Source organism: Pseudophryne corroboree, chromosome 5 (genome assembly GCF_028390025.1).
Source record: "Pseudophryne corroboree isolate aPseCor3 chromosome 5, aPseCor3.hap2, whole genome shotgun sequence".
Taxonomy (NCBI): domain Eukaryota; kingdom Metazoa; phylum Chordata; class Amphibia; order Anura; family Myobatrachidae; genus Pseudophryne; species Pseudophryne corroboree.
In genome coordinates this window covers 108,099,304-108,121,230 of record NC_086448.1, presented here as the reverse complement: position 1 = coordinate 108,121,230, position 21,927 = coordinate 108,099,304, and the positions used below count along the sequence as shown (strand labels likewise).

The following is a 21,927-nucleotide window of genomic DNA, read 5'->3' as shown; positions in this document are numbered from 1 at the left end:
AAACCTGTATATTACACCATTTGCTGGTTCCCGTAACTCTATTTTACACCGTGCGCAGGTCCATATCCCTCAATATCATATTCCACACAGGTAGCCATCCCTCTATATCACAGCGTGTACGGGTCCCCGTCCCTCAATATCATACTGCATGCAGGTCCCCATCCCTCAATATCACACTGTGCATGGGTCCCCGTCCCTCAATATCATACTGCACGTGGGTCCCCGTCCCTCTATATCAGTGATTTTCAACCTTTTTTTACTCGCGGCACACCGAACAATATTTTAATATTCCCAAGGCACGCCATCCGTTCCCCACAGAAAAAAAAAAAAAAAACACACATTGGACCTCACAGTAAAATAAAATTCCACAAATACATTGGCCTACACAGAAAAAACAATCACATTGCTCTCCACATAAATCATATTGCTCCCCACATGATGAATTATTCACATTGTTCCCCCCCCATAAATCCTTATTTTCCCCACATAAATCCTGTTGAAATCTTAATGTTCCCCAAAGGAGAAATAAAATAACAAATATTAGCCCCTACAATTCAGCTGTCCTCCTCCCTATCCCTCAGTGGCGGGAGTGGTTCATAGTGGAGTGCTGTGAATACTGAGCAGTAGGCGGGCGGGCAGGTGTGGATGTGGGTGGGCAAGGAAAGCTGTGTATGCAGGCGGGTGGGCTGGCTGGGTGGTGAGACGCAGCGGCCGTGACCTGTGATATCACACTGCCGCGTCTTCAAGGCATAGGTCACGGCCAGAGCATGACTGATCCTCTAAGAAGAGCCCGGGCCGACAGTTCACTCTGAAGGTGCAGGAAGCTGCTCTGGCTCCGCGGCACACCTTTCAACTGGTCGCGGCACAAGGCACACTGGTTGATAAAAGCCTGCTCTATATCATATTGCACGTAGGTCGTCGTCCCTCAATATCACATTGTGTGCAGGTCCCCATCCCGCTATATCATATCGCAAGAAGATAGCCGTCCCTCTGTATCATACCGCATGTACACACTATATCATATCACAAGCAGGTCCCTGTCCCTCTATATCACACCGTCACAGGTCCCCGTCCCTCTATATCATATTGCACGCAGATCGCCATCCCTATATACCACACTGTGTGCAGTTCCCCATCCTCTATAGCACACCACACGTGGGTCCCCCATCCCTTTTTATCACAACGCACACAAGTCCCTGTGCCCCCCTTTTCTTTACTATATTTGCTCTCTGAAGCCTCACCTTTCCCATTAGTTTTTATACTTTATTCTCATTTCTTTCATCTTTCTTTCTTTTCTCTACTGTATCTCACCTTCATTTTTATTCTCTCACACAGAATGAGTATTTCTTTTCTCTCTAACAAACAGTACCTTGATCACCCTTTTACTGTGTAATGTGCCTTACTCTTTTCATCTTCATTCCTTGCCCACATTCCTTATTTACTATTTCTCTCATACCTTCCTTTACTGCATCTCTCTTTTCTCTCTCATTTGGGCTCTTCCTGCCTCTCTCAAATCACGGCAGCACCGCAGCTGGCCCCGCCCCCTCTGTGATGTCATGCAAAGGACAGGGCTAGCAGTAGGAGGAAGTGCTGCACACAGCCCAGCCAGCCACAGAGCAGCTGCATCAGTGATCAGGGTGCCGTTTCTAAACTCTGCCTGATCGGAGCTCAGCTCTGATCACGGCAGCCAGCCAGTGGAGGGGTGAGTGCCAGCCAGTGTGGGGACAGCTAACCAGGAAGTCGCCCGGAGTCCCGGCGTACCAACCCGCCCCTGGGTGTAGGTGTCCCTGGGTGAGCGCATAGGTGGCTGGGGAGGGTGTATATATGGGTGCAAGGGTCATCAGGGGTGCCTATGTGGTTGCATGGGTGGATATATGGGTGCAGAGTTGCGGGAGGGTTGTGCAGGGGAGCCTGTGTGGATGCATAGGTGCCTATATGGCTGCAGAGTGCGTGTAGGGGTGTCTAGGTGGGGGATGGGTGGCTAGCTATATAGGTGCAAAGTTTGGGGGAGGGGCGTGCTTATGTACAGAATGGGAGAGTATCTCTGTCCGGTGGCACGCGCACGTCCGTGATGAAGACGCGCCCCATTCTAGTGAATGGGAGAGCGTCTCTGTGCACTCCCGGCGTAACTAGGTAGACGGATCGCCTAGTCACGCCGGGAGTGCACGCCTGCGATGGAGCCGCCTCAGATGAGCGTGGCTCCCTCTGTAGCAGAAAATTGCAGATGAGTGACCGTTACCTCTGCTCAAGCCACAGATTCTGCATTGTGCCATATTAATAACTAGCAGTTTCTGATTTTCATGCTTGTACATTTAAATGAGTGTTAATAATTTGGTAAATCTATAAAGATATACATTTGAGACGTCTTAATGTAAGTAAATATTAATCCATAGTTCTTGGCGTTACCCGAGGAGCACCCGTAGCAGATACGGTAAAAAGTGACAGGATTATTTTTGTAGTTTATTAAATTCTACACATTGGAGGTGCAATCCAAATTTTGATCCAATTGTCTGTTTGGCCGTTATAGTTCACGTATCAGTAATGACGTCATTATGTCAACCTCCTTTTCATCCCCTTAGGGGAGGTTTATTAAAATTCTGATTACATAGTTTTCCTATTTCCCAGCTGCAGAATACCTATATTGTATTTCACCTTCCTAAAATATCAGGAAGTAAGAGAATTAGTGATGAGTCAGTCAGCGAGTGAGGGCTTTTGCATTTATATATATATATATATATATATATATATATAGATAAAAAGGCCAGTAAACCCCTACCCTAAATATTTACCATCCCTAGAATCAGACTGTCTAGGCTGGTTTTCCCTATAAAATGGAGACCATGTGCAATTCAGTGCTGTTCAGTTTTGTCTGGTGAAGGGGAGGTACCTGAAACACGTAACATGAACACTTATATGAGGTTTGTCTGGTGAACTAGTGACTTGGTCTTAAATGCTTATTACCACTTGGCAAATGTAAAAGATATTTAGTTTATTATGTTCATCTACTGAAAGTGCTTCAGACTGAGACCTCCCTCCTCTGGGTCAGAGCACCAGTGTGATAACATCATTTCATTTTTGTCAGTTATTTGTATACACAACAGGGAAATGTAATTGTTACCCTGCACAAATTGTGTCTAATAAGGTCCCAGCCACTTCCTGGCTTCCATTATGACATCAATGACACATCATAATGGAGCTGTGGCTGAGGGGTGATGTCATAGACTGTATCACTTTCAGTCTTTTGAAAGGTAGTTGTCGGCGAAAGAAGACGTATCTTCAAGATGCTGTCGTTCAAGTCAATTTTATTGATTATTGTATTTGTTACGGGTGCCAAAGGAGCTTCAGTTCAAACAACTGAAAGTGACTTGGCCCAAGAAAATGGAGAAGCGATGATTTATTATGAAGAGTTTAATCCAACATCAGAAAGCATAGCAGAAACACTGCCAGAAGGACCACCAGCAGAAAGTGACATCAAATACTATTTTGATGAGCTGAAAGAAAACCTGAAGACAGAGAACACCAATTTTCTGATGACTGTCTGTGCAGCGATTGCCATCATCACTATCGCGTTCACTGGCATAGCTCTGGGCATTTTTCTGCTTTATAGACGATATAGATCAAAGTCTGCTTTTTACAAGGGTTCAAATGACATCGATATTGAAGCTGGGCACCCTGAAACCCCTGAACCTGCAGGTGAATAGTCTGGCGGGAGAGATGTGCCAGTCACAGAAGTGCGCGGGAATACTTTCACCTTTCCTGAGCCCTTCTGACACCTTGGGAATCTTTAGGCTGGAATTTCACTACTCTGTGTTTCTCCCTGCCACTCTGCTTGGGCCTCCTGCAGTCATCTAGCCTCCTGCTCTCCATCGCTGGGTGATCCCAGCTGCTGTTTGTGGAGGCTACTGCACATTATACATCCCTGTGCAACATTGATCCTCTCCTGGACCTACTGGGAGATACAAAGAGATATCCTACACTTCTCTGCTGTTACCTCTGCAATCTTGAGTTCCAGTTCCAGACAACTCTCTGGACTGTCACGGTAAGGTATTGCTCTTATTGACATTCTGTTCTTCAGCTGCCTTTACCTCTGTCTCCTCCTGACAGCAGTCTCCTGCGCCCTAGCTGACATTTAGTAAATGTGTGACTTTTGTTCCAGCGATAATGAGCGAAAATCTGCGCTTAAGGGCGATTTGTAATGTCACCCAAATCGATTCTTAGTAAATTTCCCACAGGAGAGTGTAGAGGTAGAGCGATATCACCAGCTGGGAGACTGCTGTACAGGGCTCTTATAGGGACACACTAGGCTGCTGTATTATACAAATTTCCAGATGTATTATCTTTTCTCTAATACTACCACCTTTTTTCTACCTGCACCATGTCACATTTTAGCTGTGTTTTACCTTCTGTGTAATATTACCATCATTTTTTTCTTTTACCTTGTTTGTCAGTTAGTAACACCTTTTCTACCTTCACCTTTTAACCACCCTTATATTCATTGTATCTTTTACTCTACCCACAGTGTGCCATCATACAGCCACATCACCAGGAATCCATTCTTCCTAATGTGGTGAACTGAGAATGCGGAGTCTACAGCAGAACATCATTTGTGAAAGGGACTATAAACAGACTTTCTAACAACCATTTGAAAAGGACAAGGTGTAAGATATGAGGTCTTCCTTTGTCTCAGCCTTTCACAAAAACAAAATAAATAACAATGGTTTACTAAAATGATTTCAAATGTAAAATGAGAGGTATTATCTGGGTACCGGAGTGAATGCTAAGTGAGGTGTAAGTGTACCTGGGTCAGTGTGAGTGTACCTGAGTGCTAAGTGAGGTATAAGTGTACCTGGGTCAGTGTGAGTGTACCTGAGTGCTAAGTGAGGTATAAGTGTACCTGGGTCAGTGTGAGTGTACCTGAGTGCTCACTGATGAGTGAGGTGTAGGCAGGGGTGGATTGGGATGGAAAACCAGCCTGGGAAAATTCTGGAAGCAGCCTTTATGGAGGTGGGGTCTTAAAAGGGGGTGGGGTCTGTTCAGGTGGAACTGAGTCTTCTTTGCATCTTTTGCTGCAGTTGGGTCTGCCACTACAAAGCTGTCACCATCGGTTGCACCTTCTTCTAGGTGCAGATCATCCATCTGAGTATGGCCTCCAATGCTAGCAATTCAGCGTCTCTGCACCAAGCCACTTTCAGCAACAAGCCTGCAAAATTCCCATACTGCGCTACACCTGCATCTGATTAGCCAACACCCTGTAACACAACAGGAATGACCAACACATTTTCTATGCACTTCTTTGTGTGTCAATCTGTATTACACCTCTGTACGAACACCATCAGGATTTATCTGTCGTTCAACTCCGACAGAAAACATCTCTCTACCGCATGCAACATCGCCACTGGTCAGAAACAGAATCAGGCCCATAATGCTGTATACCATGCCATAGTGGTGCTTGCTATATAAATACTACAACAGGGACATGAATATGTATATACTGTATATGTACAAATGTATGGGATGTAGTTACTTTGCCGGTGGTCGGGATCCCGGCAGTCATGATACCGACGCCGACATCCCGATCGCTGACAATGCCGGCTAAAAGGGGCTATTCCATCCCACTTGTGGATGTCCACGACACCCACAGAGTGGGCATAGAACGTGTGGCGAGCGCCGTGAGCCACCGAGCCCGCAAGGGACTCTTTGCGCTCGCCACACTGCCGACATACTGGCGCATGAGATGCCGCTGATGGTATACTGATGGCCGGCATCCCGGCCACTGGTATATCATACCCAACCCATAGATATAGAGAATAAACCGCACCCAGTTTCTTATAAATAATTGGGTGCAGGGTCATGAGTGAACAAACAGGTCACTTCCTCAGCTCCAAGAATGGCCAATGAGCAAGCAGAGACCAGCACTCCAGATTCTGCATCCAAGTGTATTCACATCATTTACTTGTGGGCAAGCAAATACATCAAATCATTCTCAATGTATACTTATCAGCAATAGAAATTGAGAATCAATATCAAGGCATAGGCTATGGCAGACGCACACAGCCAGATCCTCTCCCAACAGCTGTTTTGGTGTGCTACCACCTTCTTCAAGGGTCTGCCATACTATGCCCTTTAAAAACATAGCTTAAATAGCCCCAAAATTAAAAGAAGTGTGCTCACTTGCACCTGAACAACCTCATAAACATGCTGGATTGTTGCGATTCCACTTCCGGGTGGCAAAACCTACAAACCTTTCCCCATGGGGGGACAGAATGCTCATTCTGCCATCCCGGAAGTGACGCCACGGGACCCACTGAATACATAACAACAAGTACAAAAACATATATTAAAGTGAAAAAAAGCTTCTTTTAAAGTATAAAAAAGCCTGAACTGGCATTGTAGCAGGCACATCATTTGGTGAACAATCTCATAATAGTATTTACCACAATTATAATCACGTAATACCACCTATGGAGACACAAAATCCAAAGTGTATAGTATAATAATAATTATTATTATTATTATTATAATATGATCCACAGAGATATTACCTCCTCACTGGCAGCAGCACATCCCCGCCTCACTGACAACGGCACATCCCCGCCTCACTGACAGCAGCACATCCCAGCCTCACTGACAGCGGCACATCCCTGCCTCACTGACAGCAGCACATCCCTGCCTCACTGACAGCGGCACATCCCTGCCTCACTGACAGCGGCACATCCCTGCCTCACTGACAGCGGCACATCCCTGCCTCACTGACAGCGGCACATCCCTGCCTCACTGGCAGCGGCACATACCTGCCTCATTGGCAGCTGCAAATCCCTGCCTCACTGACAGCGGCACATCCCTGCCTCACTGACAGCAGCACATCCCTGCCTCACTGACAGCGGCACATCCCGCTTCTTAACTCTTCATCCTTTAGTATCTCCACTTCTCTTTTTATTTTTTGCTTCTTCACTCCTATATTTTTTCTTTCCACTCTCTCATACTGTATATTCATAGTATATTAAACCACACGCTGGTCCCTATCCCTCTATATTAGATCACCTGCAGGTCCCCATACCTCTATATTACACCACACGCAGGTCTCCATCTCTTGTTATTACACGCAAGCAGGTCCATAAACCTGTATATTACACCATTTGCTGGTTCCCGTAACTCTATTTTACACTGTGCGCAGGTCCATATCCCTCAATATCATATTCCACACAGGTAGCCGTCCCTCTATATCACAGCGTGTACGGGTCCCCGTCCCTCAATATCATACTGCATGCAGGTCCCCATCCCTCAATATCACACTGTGCATGGGTCCCCGTCCCTCAATATCATACTGCACGTGGGTCCCCGTCCCTCTATATCAGTGATTTTCAACCTTTTTTTACTCGCGGCACACCGAACAATATTTTAATATTCCCAAGGCACGCCATCCGTTCCCCACAGAAAAACAAAAACAAAAACACACATTGGACCTCACAGTAAAAAAAATTCCACAAATACATTGGCCTACACAGAAAAAACAATCACATTGCTCTCCACATAAATCATATTGCTCCCCACATGATGAATTATTCACATTGTTCCCCCCCCCCATAAATCCTTATTTTCCCCACATAAATCCTGTTGAAATCTTAATGTTCCCCAAAGGAGAAATAAAATAACAAATATTAGCCCCTACAATTCAGCTGTCCTCCTCCCTATCCCTCAGTGGCGGGAGTGGTTCATAGTGGAGTGCTGTGAATACTGAGCAGTAGGCGGGCGGGCAGGTGTGGATGTGGGTGGGCAAGGAAAGCTGTGTATGCAGGCGGGTGGGCTGGCTGGGTGGTGAGACGCAGCGGCCGTGACCTGCGATATCACACTGCCGCGTCTTCAAGGCATAGGTCACGGCCAGAGCACGACTGATCCTCTAAGAAGAGCCCGGGCCGACAGTTCACTCTGAAGGTGCAGGAAGCTGCTCTGGCTCCGCGGCACACCTTTCAACTGGTCACGGCACACTGGTTGATAAAAGCCTGCTCTATATCATATTGCACGTAGGTCGTCGTCCCTCAATATCACATTGTGTGCAGGTCCCCATCCCGCTATATCATATCGCAAGAAGATAGCCGTCCCTCTGTATCATACCGCATGTACACACTATATCATATCACAAGCAGGTCCCTGTCCCTCTATATCACACCGTCACAGGTCCCCGTCCCTCTATATCATATTGCACGCAGATCGTCATCCCTATATACCACACTGTGTGCAGTTCCCCATCCTCTATAGCACACCACACGTGGGTCCCCCATCCCTTTTTATCACAACGCACACAAGTCCCTGTGCCCCCCTTTTCTTTACTATCTTTGCTCTCTGAAGCCTCACCTTTCCCATTAGTTTTTATACTTTATTCTCATTTCTTTCATCTTTCTTTCTTTTCTCTACTGTATCTCACCTTCATTTTTATTCTCTCACACAGAATGAGTATTTCTTTTCTCTCTAACAAACAGTACCTTGATCACCCTTTTACTGTCTAATGTGCCTTACTCTTTTCATCTTCATTCCTTGCCCACATTCCTTATTTACTATTTCTCTCATACCTTCCTTTACTGCATCTCTCTTTTTTCTCTCATTCTAGTGAATGGGAGAGCGTCTCTGTGCACTCCCGGCGTAACTAGGTGGACGGATCGCCGAGTCACCCCGGGAGTGCACGCCTGCGATGGAGCCGCCTCAGATGAGCGTGGCTCCCTCTGTAGCAGAAAATTGCAGATGAGTGACAGTTACCTCTGCTCAAGCCACAGATTCTGCATTGTGCCATATTAATAACTAGCAGTTTCTGATTTTCATGCTTGTACATTTAAATGAGTGTTAAAAATTTGGTAAATCTATAAAGATATGCATTTGAGACGTCTTAATGTAAGTAAATATTAATCCATAGTTCTTGGCGTTACCCGAGGAGCACCCGTAGCAGATACGGTAAAAAGTGACAGGATTATTTTTGTAGTTTATTAAATTCTACACATTCGAGGTGCAATCCAAATTTTGATCCAATTGTCTGTTTGGCCGTTATAGTTCACGTATCAGTAATGACGTCATTATGTCAACCTCCTTTTCATCCCCTTAGGGGAGGTTTATTAAAATTCTGATTACATAGTTTTCCTATTTCCCAGCTGCAGAATACCTATATTGTATTTCACCTTCCTAAAATATCAGGAAGTAAGAGAATTAGTGATGAGTCAGTCAGCGAGTGAGGGCTTTTGCATTTATATATATATATATATATATATATATATATATATACAAAACCGGGATAGGCGGCACTCACGGACTTTTCAGAAGCTAAATGACCACAAAAGCCTTCTAGCGCTTTACGTTTCGGTTTATTCAAACCTTCATCAGAAGCATATAAAGATATACATTTGAGACGTCTTAATGTAAGTAAATATTAATCCATAGTTCTTGGCGTTACCCGAGGAGCACCCGTAGCAGATACGGTAAAAAGTGACAGGATTATTTTTGTAGTTTATTAAATTCTACACATTGGAGGTGCAATCCAAATTTTGATCCAATTGTCTGTTTGGCCGTTATAGTTCACGTATCAGTAATGACGTCATTATGTCAACCTCCTTTTCATCCCCTTAGGGGAGGTTTATTAAAATTCTGATTACATAGTTTTCCTATTTCCCAGCTGCAGAATACCTATATTGTATTTCACCTTCCTAAAATATCAAGAAGTAAGAGAATTAGTGATGAGTCAGTCAGCGAGTGAGGGCTTTTGCATTTATATATATATATATATATATATATATATATATATATATATATATATATATAGATAAAAAGGCCAGTAAACCCCTACCCTAAATATTTACCATCCCTAGAATTAGACCGTCTAGGCTGGTTTTCCCTATAAAACGGAGACCATGTGCAATTCAGTGCTGTTCAGTTTTGTCTGGTGAAGGGGAGGTACCTGAAACACGTAACATGAACACTTATATGAGGTTTGTCTGGTGAACTAGTGACTTTGTCTTAAATGCTTATTACCACTTGGCAAATGTAAAAGATATTTAGTTTATTATGTTCATCTACTGAAAGTGCTTCAGACTGAGACCTCCCTCCTCTGGGTCAGAGCACCAGTGTGATAACATCATTTCATTTTTTTTCAGTTATTTGTATACACAACAGGGAAATGTAATTGTTACCCTGCACAAATTGTGTCTAATAAGGTCCCAGCCACTTCCTGGCTTCCATTATGACATCAATGACACATCATAATGGAGCTGTGGCTGAGGGGTGATGTCATAGACTGTATCACTTTCAGTCTTTTGAAAGGTAGTTGTCGGCGAAAGAAGACGTATCTTCAAGATGCTGTCGTTCAAGTCAATTTTATTGATTATTGTATTTGTTACGGGTGCCAAAGGAGCTTCAGTTCAAACAACTGAAAGTGACTTGGCCCAAGAAAATGGAGAAGCGATGATTTATTATGAAGAGTTTAATCCAACATCAGAAAGCATAGCAGAAACACTGCCAGAAGGACCACCAGCAGAAAGTGACATCAAATACTATTTTGATGAGCTGAAAGAAAACCTGAAGACAGAGAACACCAATTTTCTGATGACTGTCTGTGCAGCGATTGCCATCATCACTATCGCGTTCACTGGCATAGCTCTGGGCATTTTTCTGCTTTATAGACGATATAGATCAAAGTCTGCTTTTTACAAGGGTTCAAATGACATCGATATTGAAGCTGGGCACCCTGAAACCCCTGAACCTGCAGGTGAATAGTCTGGCGGGAGAGATGTGCCAGTCACAGAAGTGCGTGGGAATACTTTCACCTTTCCTGAGCACTGGGTTCCCTTCTGACACCTTGGGAATCTTTAGGCTGGCATTTCACTACTCTGTGTTTCTCCCTGCCACTCTGCTTGGGCCTCCTGCAGTCATCTAGCCTCCTGCTCTCCATCGCTGGGTGATCCCAGCTGCTGTTTGTGGAGGCTACTGCACATTATACATCCCTGTGCAACATTGAACCTCTCCTGGACCTACTGGGAGATACAAAGAGATATCCTACACCTCTCTGCTGTTACCTCTGCAATCTTGAGTTCCAGTTCCAGACAACTCTCTGGACTGTCACGGTAAGGTATTGCTCTTATTGACATTCTGTTCTTCAGCTGCCTTTACCTCTGTCTCCTCCTGATAGCAGTCTCCTGTGCCCTAGCTGACATTTAGTAAATGTGTGACTTTTGTTCCAGCGATTATGAGCGAAAATCTGCGCTTAAGGGCGATTTGTAATGTCACCCAAATCGATTCTTAGTAAATTTCCCACAGGAGAGTGTAGAGGTAGAGCGATATCACCAGCTGGGAGACTGCTGTACAGGGCTCTTATAGGGACACACTAGGCTGCTGTATTATACAAATTTCCATATGTATTATCTTTTCTCTAATACTACCACCTTTTTTCTACCTGCACCATGTCACATTTTAGCTGTTTTACCTTCTGTGTAATATTACCATCATTTTTTTCTTTTACCTTGTTTGTCAGTTAGTAACACCTTTTCTACCTTCACCTTTTAACCACCCTTATATTCATTGTATCTTTTACTCTACCCACAGTGTGCCATCATACAGCAACATCACCAGGAATCCATTCTTCCTAATGTGGTGAACTGAGAATGCGGAGTCTACAGCAGAACATCATTTGTGAAAGGGACTATAAACAGACTTTCTAACAACCATTTGAAAAGGACAAGGTGTAAGATATGAGGTCTTCCTTTGTCTCAGCCTTTCACAAAAACAAAATAAATAACAATGGTTTACTAAAATGATTTCAAATGTAAAATGAGAGGTATTATCTGGGTACCTGAGTGAATGCTAAGTGAGGTGTAAGTGTACCTGGGTCAGTGTGAGTGTAACTGAGTGCTAAGGGTGGTATAAGTGTACCTGGGTCAGTGTGAGTGTACCTGAGTGCTAAGTGAGGTATAAGTGTACCTGGGTCAGTGTGAGAGTACCTGAGTGCTAAGTGAGGTGTAAGTGTACCTGGGTCAGTGTGAGTGTACCTGAGTGCTAAGTGAGGTATAAGTGTACCTGGGTCAGTGTGAGTGTACCTGAGTGCTAAGTGAGGTGTAAGTGTACCTGGGTCAGTGTGAGTGTACCTGAGTGCTAAGTGAGGTATAAGTGTACCTGGGTCAGTGTGAGTGTACCTGAGTGCTAAGTGAGGTATAAGTGTACCTGGGTCAGTGTGAGTGTACCTGAGTGCTAAGTGAGGTATAAGTGTACCTGGGTCAGTGTGAGTGTACCTGAGTGCTCACTGATGAGTGAGGTGTAGGCAGGGGTGGATTGGGATGGAAAACCAGCCTGGGAAAATTCTGGAAGTAGCCTTTATGGAGGTGGGGTCTTAAAAGGGGGTGGGGTCTTAAAAGGGGGTGGGGTCTGTTCAGGTGGAACTGAGTCTTCTTTGCATCTTTTGCTGCAGTTGGGTCTGCCACTACAAAGCTGTCACCATCGGTTGCACCTTCTTCTAGGTACAGATCATCCATCTGAGTATGGCCTCCAATGCTAGCAATTCAGCGTCTCTGCACCAAGCCACTTTCAGCAACAAGCCTGCAAAATTCCCATACTGCGCTACACCTGCATCTGATTAGCCAACACCCTGTAACACAACAGGAATGACCAACACATTTTCTATGCACTTCTTTGTGTGTTAATCTGTATTACACCTCTGTACGAACACCATCAGGATTTATCTGTCGTTCAACTTCGACAGAAAACATCTCTCTACCGCATGCAACATCGCCACTGGTCAGAAACAGAATCAGGCCCATAATGCTGTATACCATGCCATAGTGGTGCTTGCTATATAAATACTACAACAGGGACATGAATATTTATATACTGTATATGTACAAATATATCGGATGTAGTTACTTTGCCGGTGGTCGGGATCCCGGCAGTCATGATACCGACCCCGAAATCCCGATCGCTGACAATGCCGGCTAAAAGGGGCTATTCCATCCCACTTGTGGATGTCCACGACACCCACAGAGTGGGCATAGAACATGTGGCGAGCGCAGTGAGCAACCGAGCCCGCAAGGGACTCTGCGCTCGCCACACTGCCGACATACTGGCGCATGAGATGCCGCTGATGGTATACTGATGGCCGGCATCCCGGCCACTGGTATATCATACCCAACCCATAGATATAGAGAATAAACCGCACCCAGTTTCTTATAAATAATTTGGTGCAGGGTCATGAGTGAACAAACAGGTCACTTCCTCAGCTCCAAGAATGGCCAATGAGCAAGCAGAGACCAGCACTCCAGATTCTGCATCCAAGTGTATTCACAACATTTACTTGTGGGCAAGCAAATACATCAAATCAAGTCATTCTCAATGTATACTTATCAGCAATACAAATTGAGAATCAATATCAAGGCATAGGCTATGGCAGACGCACACAGCCAGATCCTCTCCCAACAGCTGTTTTGGTGTGCTACCACCTTCTTCAAGGGTCTGCCATACTATGCCCTTTAAAAACATAGCTTAAATAGCCCCAAAATTAAAAGAAGTGTGCTCACTTGCACCTGAACAACCTCATAAACATGCTGGATTGTTGCGATTCCACTTCCGGGTGGCAAAACCAACAAACCTTTCCCCATGGGGGGACAGAATGCTCATTCTGCCATCCCGGAAGTGACGCCACGGGACCCACTGAATACATAACAACAAGTACAAAAACATATATTAAAGTGAAAAAAAGCTTCTTTTAAAGCAGGGGTGGGGAACCTCCGGCCCGCGGGCCGTATACGGCCCGCGAAGCCGTTTGGTCCGGCCCACCAGCTTGTGTCAGTGAGACACGCTGCCGCTCAGTCCGGCGGCAGCGTGTCTCAGCTGTCAGAACAGGCCAGGGAGACGGAGGAGAGCGCGGCTGTCGAGTGGGAGCGGCGGTATGTAGTACTTCAAACCAGCCGCCGGTCCGTGAGCCAATCAGAGCTCGCGGACCGGCAGCCAATCAGGAGCCGCGGCTGCAGGTCCGCGAGCTCTGATTGGCTCTCGAACCGGCGGCTGGTTTGAAGTACTATCGCCGCCGCTCCCACACGACAGCCGCGCTCTCCTCCGTGTCCCACGGTAAGCAGCACGGAGGGGAGGGGGGAGGGCATCTGTGTAGCTGGCACTGTGGGGACATTTGTATACAGGTTGAGTCTCCCTTATCCAAAATGCTTGGGACCAGAGGTATTTTGGATAAGGGATTTTTCCGTATTTTGGAATAATTGCATACCATAATGAGATATCATGGTGATAGGACCTAAATCTAAGCACAGAATGCATTTATGTTACATATACACCTTATACACATAGCCGGAAGGTAATTTTAGCCAATATTTTTGGTAACTTTGTGCATTGAACAAAGTGTGTGTACATTCACACAATTAATTTATGTTTCATATACACCTTATACACACAGCCTGAAGGTCATTTAATACAATAGTTTTAATAACTTTGTGTATTAAACAAAGTTTTGTGTACATTGAGCCATCAAAAAACAAAGGTTTCACTATCTCAGTCTCACTCAAAAAAGTCTGTATTTCGGAATATTCCGTATTTCGGAATATTTGGATATGGGATACTCAACCTGTACCTGGCACTGTGAGGGGCATTTGTATACCTGGCACTGTGGGGGCATTTGTATACCTGGCACTGTAGGGGCATTTGTATACTTGGCACTGTGGGGGCATCTGTATACCTGGCACTGTGGGGACATCTGTATACCTGGCACTGTGAGGGGCATTTGTATACCTGGCACTGTGAGGGGCATTTGTATACCTGGCACTGTGGGGGGCATTTGTATACCTGGCACTGTGGGGGGCATTTGTATACCTGGCACTGTGGGGGGCATCTGTATACCTGGCACTGTGGGGACATCTGTATACCTGGCACGGTGAGGGGCATTTGTAGACCTGGCACTGTGGGGGCATCTGTATACCTGGCACTGTGGGGGCATCTGTATACCTGGCACTGTGGGGACATCTGTATACCTGGCACTGTGAGGGGCATTTGTATACCTGGCACTGTGAGGGGCATTTGTATACCTGGCACTGTGGGGGCATCTGTATACCTGGCACTGTGGGGGGCATTTGTATACCTGGCACTGTGGGGGCATCTGTATACCTGGCACTGTGGGGACATCTGTATACCTGGCACTGTGAGGGGCATTTGTATACCTGGCACTGTTGGGGCATCTGTATACCTGGCACTGTGGGGACATCTGTATACCTGGCACTGTGAGGGGCATTTGTATACCTGGCACTGTGGGGGCAATTGTGGATCTGGCACCGCACTATTGGGGGCATATGTGTATCACGTCCCATTTTAACTGGCCACACCCATTTTTTTGGCGCGTGCGCGCCTCCGGCGCGCACACACAGTACCTCTAAGCGGTAGACCTACTGGGGGGCAGGGTAATTTTTTAAGTTGAGAATTTTTGTATGGCCCCCAAAGGATTTTATAAATATCCAAATGGCCCTCGGTAGAAAAAAGGTTCCCCACCCCTGTTTTAAAGTATAAAAAAGCCTGAACTGGCATTGTAGCAGGCACATCATTTGGTGAACAATTTCATAATAGTATTTACCACAATTATAATCACGTAATACCACCTATGGAGACACAAAATCCAAAGTGTATAGTATAATAATAACTATTATTATTATAATTAGAGATGAGCGCCTGAAATTTTTCGGGTTTTGTGTTTTGGTTTTGGGTTCGGTTCCGCGGCCGTGTTTTGGGTTCGAACGCGTTTTGGCAAAACCTCACCGAATTTTTTTTGTCGGATTCGGGTGTGTTTTGGATTCGGGTGTTTTTTTCAAAAAACACTAAAAAACAGCTTAAATCATAGAATTTGGGGGTCATTTTGATCCCAAAGTATTATTAACCTCAAAAACCATAATTTACACTCATTTTCAGTCTATTCTGAATACCTCACACCTCACAATATTATTTTTAGTCCTAAAATTTGCACCGAGGTCGCTGTGTGAGTAAGATAAGCGACCCTAGTGGCCGACACAAACACCGGGCCCATCTAGGAGTGGCACTGCAGTGTCACGCAGGATGTCCCTTCCAAAAAACCCTCCCCAAACAGCACATGACGCAAAGAAAAAAAGAGGCGCAATGAGGTAGCTGTGTGAGTAAGATTAGCGACCCTAGTGGCCGACACAAACACCGGGCCCATCTAGGAGTGGCACTGCAGTGTCACGCAGGATGTCCCTTCCAAAAAACCCTCCCCAAACAGCACATGACGCAAAGAAAAAAAGAGGCGCAATGAGGTAGCTGTGTGAGTAAGATTAGCGACCCTAGTGGCCGACACAAACACCGGGCCCATCTAGGAGTGGCACTGCAGTGTCACGCAGGATGTCCCTTCCAAAAAACCCTCCCCAAACAGCACATGACGCAAAGAAAAAAAGAGGCGCAATGAGGTAGCTGACTGTGTGAGTAAGATTAGCGACCCTAGTGGCCGACACAAACACCGGGCCCATCTAGGAGTGGCACTGCAGTGTCACGCAGGATGTCCCTTCCAAAAAACCCTCCCCAAACAGCACATGACGCAAAGAAAAAAAGAGGCGCAATGAGGTAGCTGTGTGAGTAAGATTAGCGACCCTAGTGGCCGACACAAACACCGGGCCCATCTAGGAGTGGCACTGCAGTGTCACGCAGGATGTCCCTTCCAAAAAACCCTCCCCAAACAGCACATGACGCAAAGAAAAAAAGAGGCGCAATGAGGTAGCTGACTGTGTGAGTAAGATTAGCGACCCTAGTGGCCGACACAAACACCGGGCCCATCTAGGAGTGGCACTGCAGTGTCACGCAGGATGTCCCTTCCAAAAAACCCTCCCCAAACAGCACATGACGCAAAGAAAAAAAGAGGCGCAATGAGGTAGCTGACTGTGTGAGTAAGATTAGCGACCCTAGTGGCCGACACAAACACCGGGCCCATCTAGGAGTGGCACTGCAGTGTCACGCAGGATGTCCCTTCCAAAAAACCCTCCCCAATCAGCACATGATGCAAAGAAAAAGAAAAGAAAAAAGAGGTGCAAGATGGAATTGTCCTTGGGCCCTCCCACCCACCCTTATGTTGTATAAACAAAACAGGACATGCACACTTTAACCAACCCATCATTTCAGTGACAGGGTCTGCCACACGACTGTGACTGATATGACGGGTTGGTTTGGACCCCCCCCAAAAAAGAAGCAATTAATCTCTCCTTGCACAAACTGGCTCTACAGAGGCAAGATGTCCACCTCATCTTCACCCTCCGATATATCACCGTGTACATCCCCCTCCTCACAGATTATCAATTCGTCCCCACTGGAATCCACCATCTCAGCTCCCTGTGTACTTTGTGGAGGCAATTGCTGCTGGTCAATGTCTCCGCGGAGGAATTGATTATAATTCATTTTAATGAACATCATCTTCTCCACATTTTCTGGATGTAACCTCGTACGCCGATTGCTGACAAGGTGAGCGGCGGCACTAAACACTCTTTCGGAGTACACACTTGTGGGAGGGCAACTTAGGTAGAATAAAGCCAGTTTGTGCAAGGGCCTCCAAATTGCCTCTTTTTCCTGCCAGTATAAGTACGGACTGTGTGACGTGCCTACTTGGATGCGGTCACTCATATAATCCTCCACCATTCTATCAATGTTGAGAGAATCATATGCAGTGACAGTAGACGACATGTCCGTAATCGTTGTCAGGTCCTTCAGTCCGGACCAGATGTCAGCATCAGCAGTCGCTCCAGACTGCCCTGCATCACCGCCAGCGGGTGGGCTCGGAATTCTGAGCCTTTTCCTCGCACCCCCAGTTGCGGGAGAATGTGAAGGAGGAGATGTTGACAGGTCGCGTTCCGCTTGACTTGACAATTTTGTCACCAGCAGGTCTTTCAACCCCAGCAGACCTGTGTCTGCCGGAAAGAGAGATCCAAGGTAGGCTTTAAATCTAGGATCGAGCACGGTGGCCAAAATGTAGTGCTCTGATTTCAACAGATTGACCACCCGTGAATCCTTGTTAAGCGAATTAAGGGCTGCATCCACAAGTCCCACATGCCTAGCGGAATCGCTCCCTTTTAGCTCCTTCTTCAATGCCTCCAGCTTCTTCTGCAAAAGCCTGATGAGGGGAATGACCTGACTCAGGCTGGCAGTGTCTGAACTGACTTCACGTGTGGCAAGTTCAAAGGGCATCAGAACCTTGCACAACGTTGAAATCATTCTCCACTGCACTTGAGACAGGTGCATTCCACCTACTATATCGTGCTCAATTGTATAGGCTTGAATGGCCTTTTGCTGCTCCTCCAACCTCTGAAGCATATAGAGGGTTGAATTCCACCTCGTTACCACTTCTTGCTTCAGATGATGGCAGGGCAGGTTCAGTAGTTTTTGGTGGTGCTCCAGTCTTCTGTACGTGGTGCCTGTACGCCGAAAGTGTCCCGCAATTTTTCTGGCCACCGACAGCATCTCTTGCACGCCCCTGTCGTTTTTTTAAAAATTCTGCACCACCAAATTCAAGGTTTGTGCAAAACATGGGACGTGCTGGAATTTGCCCATATTTAATGCACACACAATATTGCTGGCGTTGTCCGATGCCACAAATCCACAGGAGAGTCCAATTGGGGTAAGCCATTCCGCGATGATCTTCCTCAGTTGCCGTAAGAGGTTTTCAGCTGTGTGCGTATTCTGGAAAGCGGTGATACAAAGCGTAGCCTGCCTAGGAAAGAGTTGGCGTTTGCGAGATGCTGCTACTGGTGCCGCCGCTGCTGTTCTTGCGGCGGGAGTCCATACATCTACCCAGTGGGCTGTCACAGTCATATAGTCCTGACCCTGCCCTGCTCCACTTGTCCACATGTCCGTGGTTAAGTGGACATTGGGTACAACTGCATTTTTTAGGACACTGGTGAGTCTTTTTCTGACGTCCGTGTACATTCTCGGTATCGCCTGCCTACAGAAGTGGAACCTAGATGGTATTTGGTAACGGGGGCACACTGCCTCAATAAATTGTCTAGTTCCCTGTGAACTAACGGCGGATACCGGACGCACGTCTAACACCAACATAGTTGTCAAGGACTCAGTTATCCGCTTTGCAGTAGGATGACTGCTGTGATATTTCATCTTCCTCGCAAAGGACTGTTGAACAGTCAATTGCTTACTGGAAGTAGTACAAGTGGGCTTACGACTTCCCCTCTGGGATGACCATCGACTCCCAGCGGCAACAACAGCAGCGCCAGCAGCAGTAGGCGTTACACGCAAGGATGCATCGGAGGAATCCCAGGCAGGAGAGGACTCGTCAGAATTGCCAGTGACATGGCCTGCAGGACTATTGGCATTCCTGGGGAAGGAGGAAATTGACACTGAGGGAGTTGGTGGGGTGGTTTGCGTGAGCTTGGTTACAAGAGGAAGGGATTTACTGGTCAGTGGACTGCTTCCGCTGTCACCCAAAGTTTTTGAACTTGTCACTGACTTATTATGAATGCGCTGCAGGTGACGTATAAGGGAGGATGTTCCGAGGTGGTTAACGTCCTTACCCCTACTTATTACAGCTTGACAAAGGGAACACACGGCTTGACACATGTTGTCCGCATTTCTGGTGAAATACCTCCACACCGAAGAGCTGATTTTTTTGGTATTTTCACCTGGCATGTCAACGGCCATATTCCTCCCACGGACAACAGGTGTCTCCCCGGGTGCCTGACTTAAACAAACCACCTCACCATCAGAATCCTCCTGGTCAATTTCCTCCCCAGCGCCAGCAACACCCATATCCTCCTCATCCTGGTGTACTTCAACACTGACATCTTCAATCTGACTATCAGGAACTGGACTGCGGGTGCTCCTTCCAGCACTTGCAGGGGGCGTGCAAATGGTGGAAGGCGCATGCTCTTCACGTCCAGTGTTGGGAAGGTCAGGCATCGCAACCGACACAATTGGACTCTCCTTGTGGATTTGGGATTTCAAAGAACGCACAGTTCTTTGCGGTGCTTTTGCCAGCTTGAGTCTTTTCAGTTTTCTAGCGAGAGGCTGAGTGCTTCCATCCTCATGTGAAGCTGAACCACTAGCCATGAACATAGGCCAGGGCCTCAGCCGTTCCTTGCCACTCCGTGTGGTAAATGGCATATTGGCAAGTTTACGCTTCTCCTCCGACAATTTTATTTTAGGTTTTGGAGTCCTTTTTTTACTGATATTTGGTGTTTTGGTTTTGACATGCTCTGTACTATGCCATTGGGCATCGGCCTTGGCAGACGACGTTGCTGGCATTTCATCGTCTCGGCCATGACTAGTGGCAGCAGCTTCAGCACGAGGTGGAAGTGGATCTTGATCTTTCCCTAATTTTGGAACCTCAACATTTTTGTTCTCCATATTTTAATAGGCACAACTAAAAGGCACCTCAGGTAAACAATGGAGATGGATGGATTGGATACTAGTATACAATTATGGACGGGCTGCCGAGTGCCGACACAGAGGTAGCCACAGCCGTGAACTACCGCACTGTACTGTGTCTGCTGCTAATATATAGACTGGTTGATAAAGAGATAGTATACTCGTAACTAGTATGTATGTATAAAGAAAGAAAAAAAAACCACGGTTAGGTGGTATATACAATTATGGACGGGCTGCCGAGTGCCGACACAGAGGTAGCCACAGCCGTGAACTACCGCACTGTACTGTGTCTGCTGCTAATATATAGACTGGTTGATAAAGAGATAGTATACTCGTAACTAGTATGTATGTATAAAGAAAGAAAAAAAAACCACGGTTAGGTGGTATATACAATTATGGACGGGCTGCCGAGTGCCGACACAGAGGTAGCCACAGCCGTGAACTACCGCACTGTACTGTGTCTGCTGCTAATATATAGACTGGTTGATAAAGAGATAGTATACTCGTAACTAGTATGTATGTATAAAGAAAGAAAAAAAAACCACGGTTAGGTGGTATATACAATTATGGACGGGCTGCCGAGTGCCGACACAGAGGTAGCCACAGCCGTGAACTACCGCACTGTACTGTGTCTGCTGCTAATATATAGACTGGTTGATAAAGAGATAGTATACTCGTAACTAGTATGTATGTATAAAGAAAGAAAAAAAAACCACGGTTAGGTGGTATATACAATTATGGACGGGCTGCCGAGTGCCGACACAGAGGTAGCCACAGCCGTGAACTACCGCACTGTACTGTGTCTGCTGCTAATATATAGACTGGTTGATAAAGAGATAGTATACTCGTAACTAGTATGTATGTATAAAGAAAGAAAAAAAAACCACGGTTAGGTGGTATATACAATTATGGACGGGCTGCCGAGTGCCGACACAGAGGTAGCCACAGCCGTGAACTACCGCACTGTACTGTGTCTGCTGCTAATATATAGACTGGTTGATAAAGAGATAGTATACTCGTAACTAGTATGTATGTATAAAGAAAGAAAAAAAAACCACGGTTAGGTGGTATATACAATTATGGACGGGCTGCCGAGTGCCGACACAGAGGTAGCCACAGCCGTGAACTACCGCACTGTACTGTGTCTGCTGCTAATATATAGACTGGTTGATAAAGAGATAGTATACTCGTAACTAGTATGTATGTATAAAGAAAGAAAAAAAAACCACGGTTAGGTGGTATATACAATTATGGACGGGCTGCCGAGTGCCGACACAGAGGTAGCCACAGCCGTGAACTACCGCACTGTACTGTGTCTGCTGCTAATATATAGACTGGTTGATAAAGAGATAGTATACTCGTAACTAGTATGTATGTATAAAGAAAGAAAAAAAAACCACGGTTAGGTGGTATATACAATTATGGACGGGCTGCCGAGTGCCGACACAGAGGTAGCCACAGCCGTGAACTACCGCACTGTACTGTGTCTGCTGCTAATATATAGACTGGTTGATAAAGAGATAGTATACTCGTAACTAGTATGTA

At 46.0% G+C, this 21,927-nt stretch overlaps 1 protein-coding gene and 2 long non-coding RNA genes across 3 annotated transcripts in view; 2 read left to right on the top strand and 1 right to left on the bottom strand.

Annotated features, from left to right (window-relative positions):
- MALRD1 (MAM and LDL receptor class A domain containing 1) overlaps positions 1-21,927 on the bottom strand; it is a 1,363,691-nt gene that overhangs the window by 474,221 nt on the left and 867,543 nt on the right. The window lies entirely within an intron of this gene.
- On the top strand, positions 3,037-4,718 carry LOC134928819 (uncharacterized). The gene is made up of 2 exons (XR_010178034.1): positions 3,037-4,039; positions 4,520-4,718. It is a non-coding gene; the product is annotated as an uncharacterized LOC134928819 (long non-coding RNA).
- On the top strand, positions 10,237-11,776 carry LOC134928818 (uncharacterized). The gene is made up of 2 exons (XR_010178033.1): positions 10,237-11,099; positions 11,578-11,776. It is a non-coding gene; the product is annotated as an uncharacterized LOC134928818 (long non-coding RNA).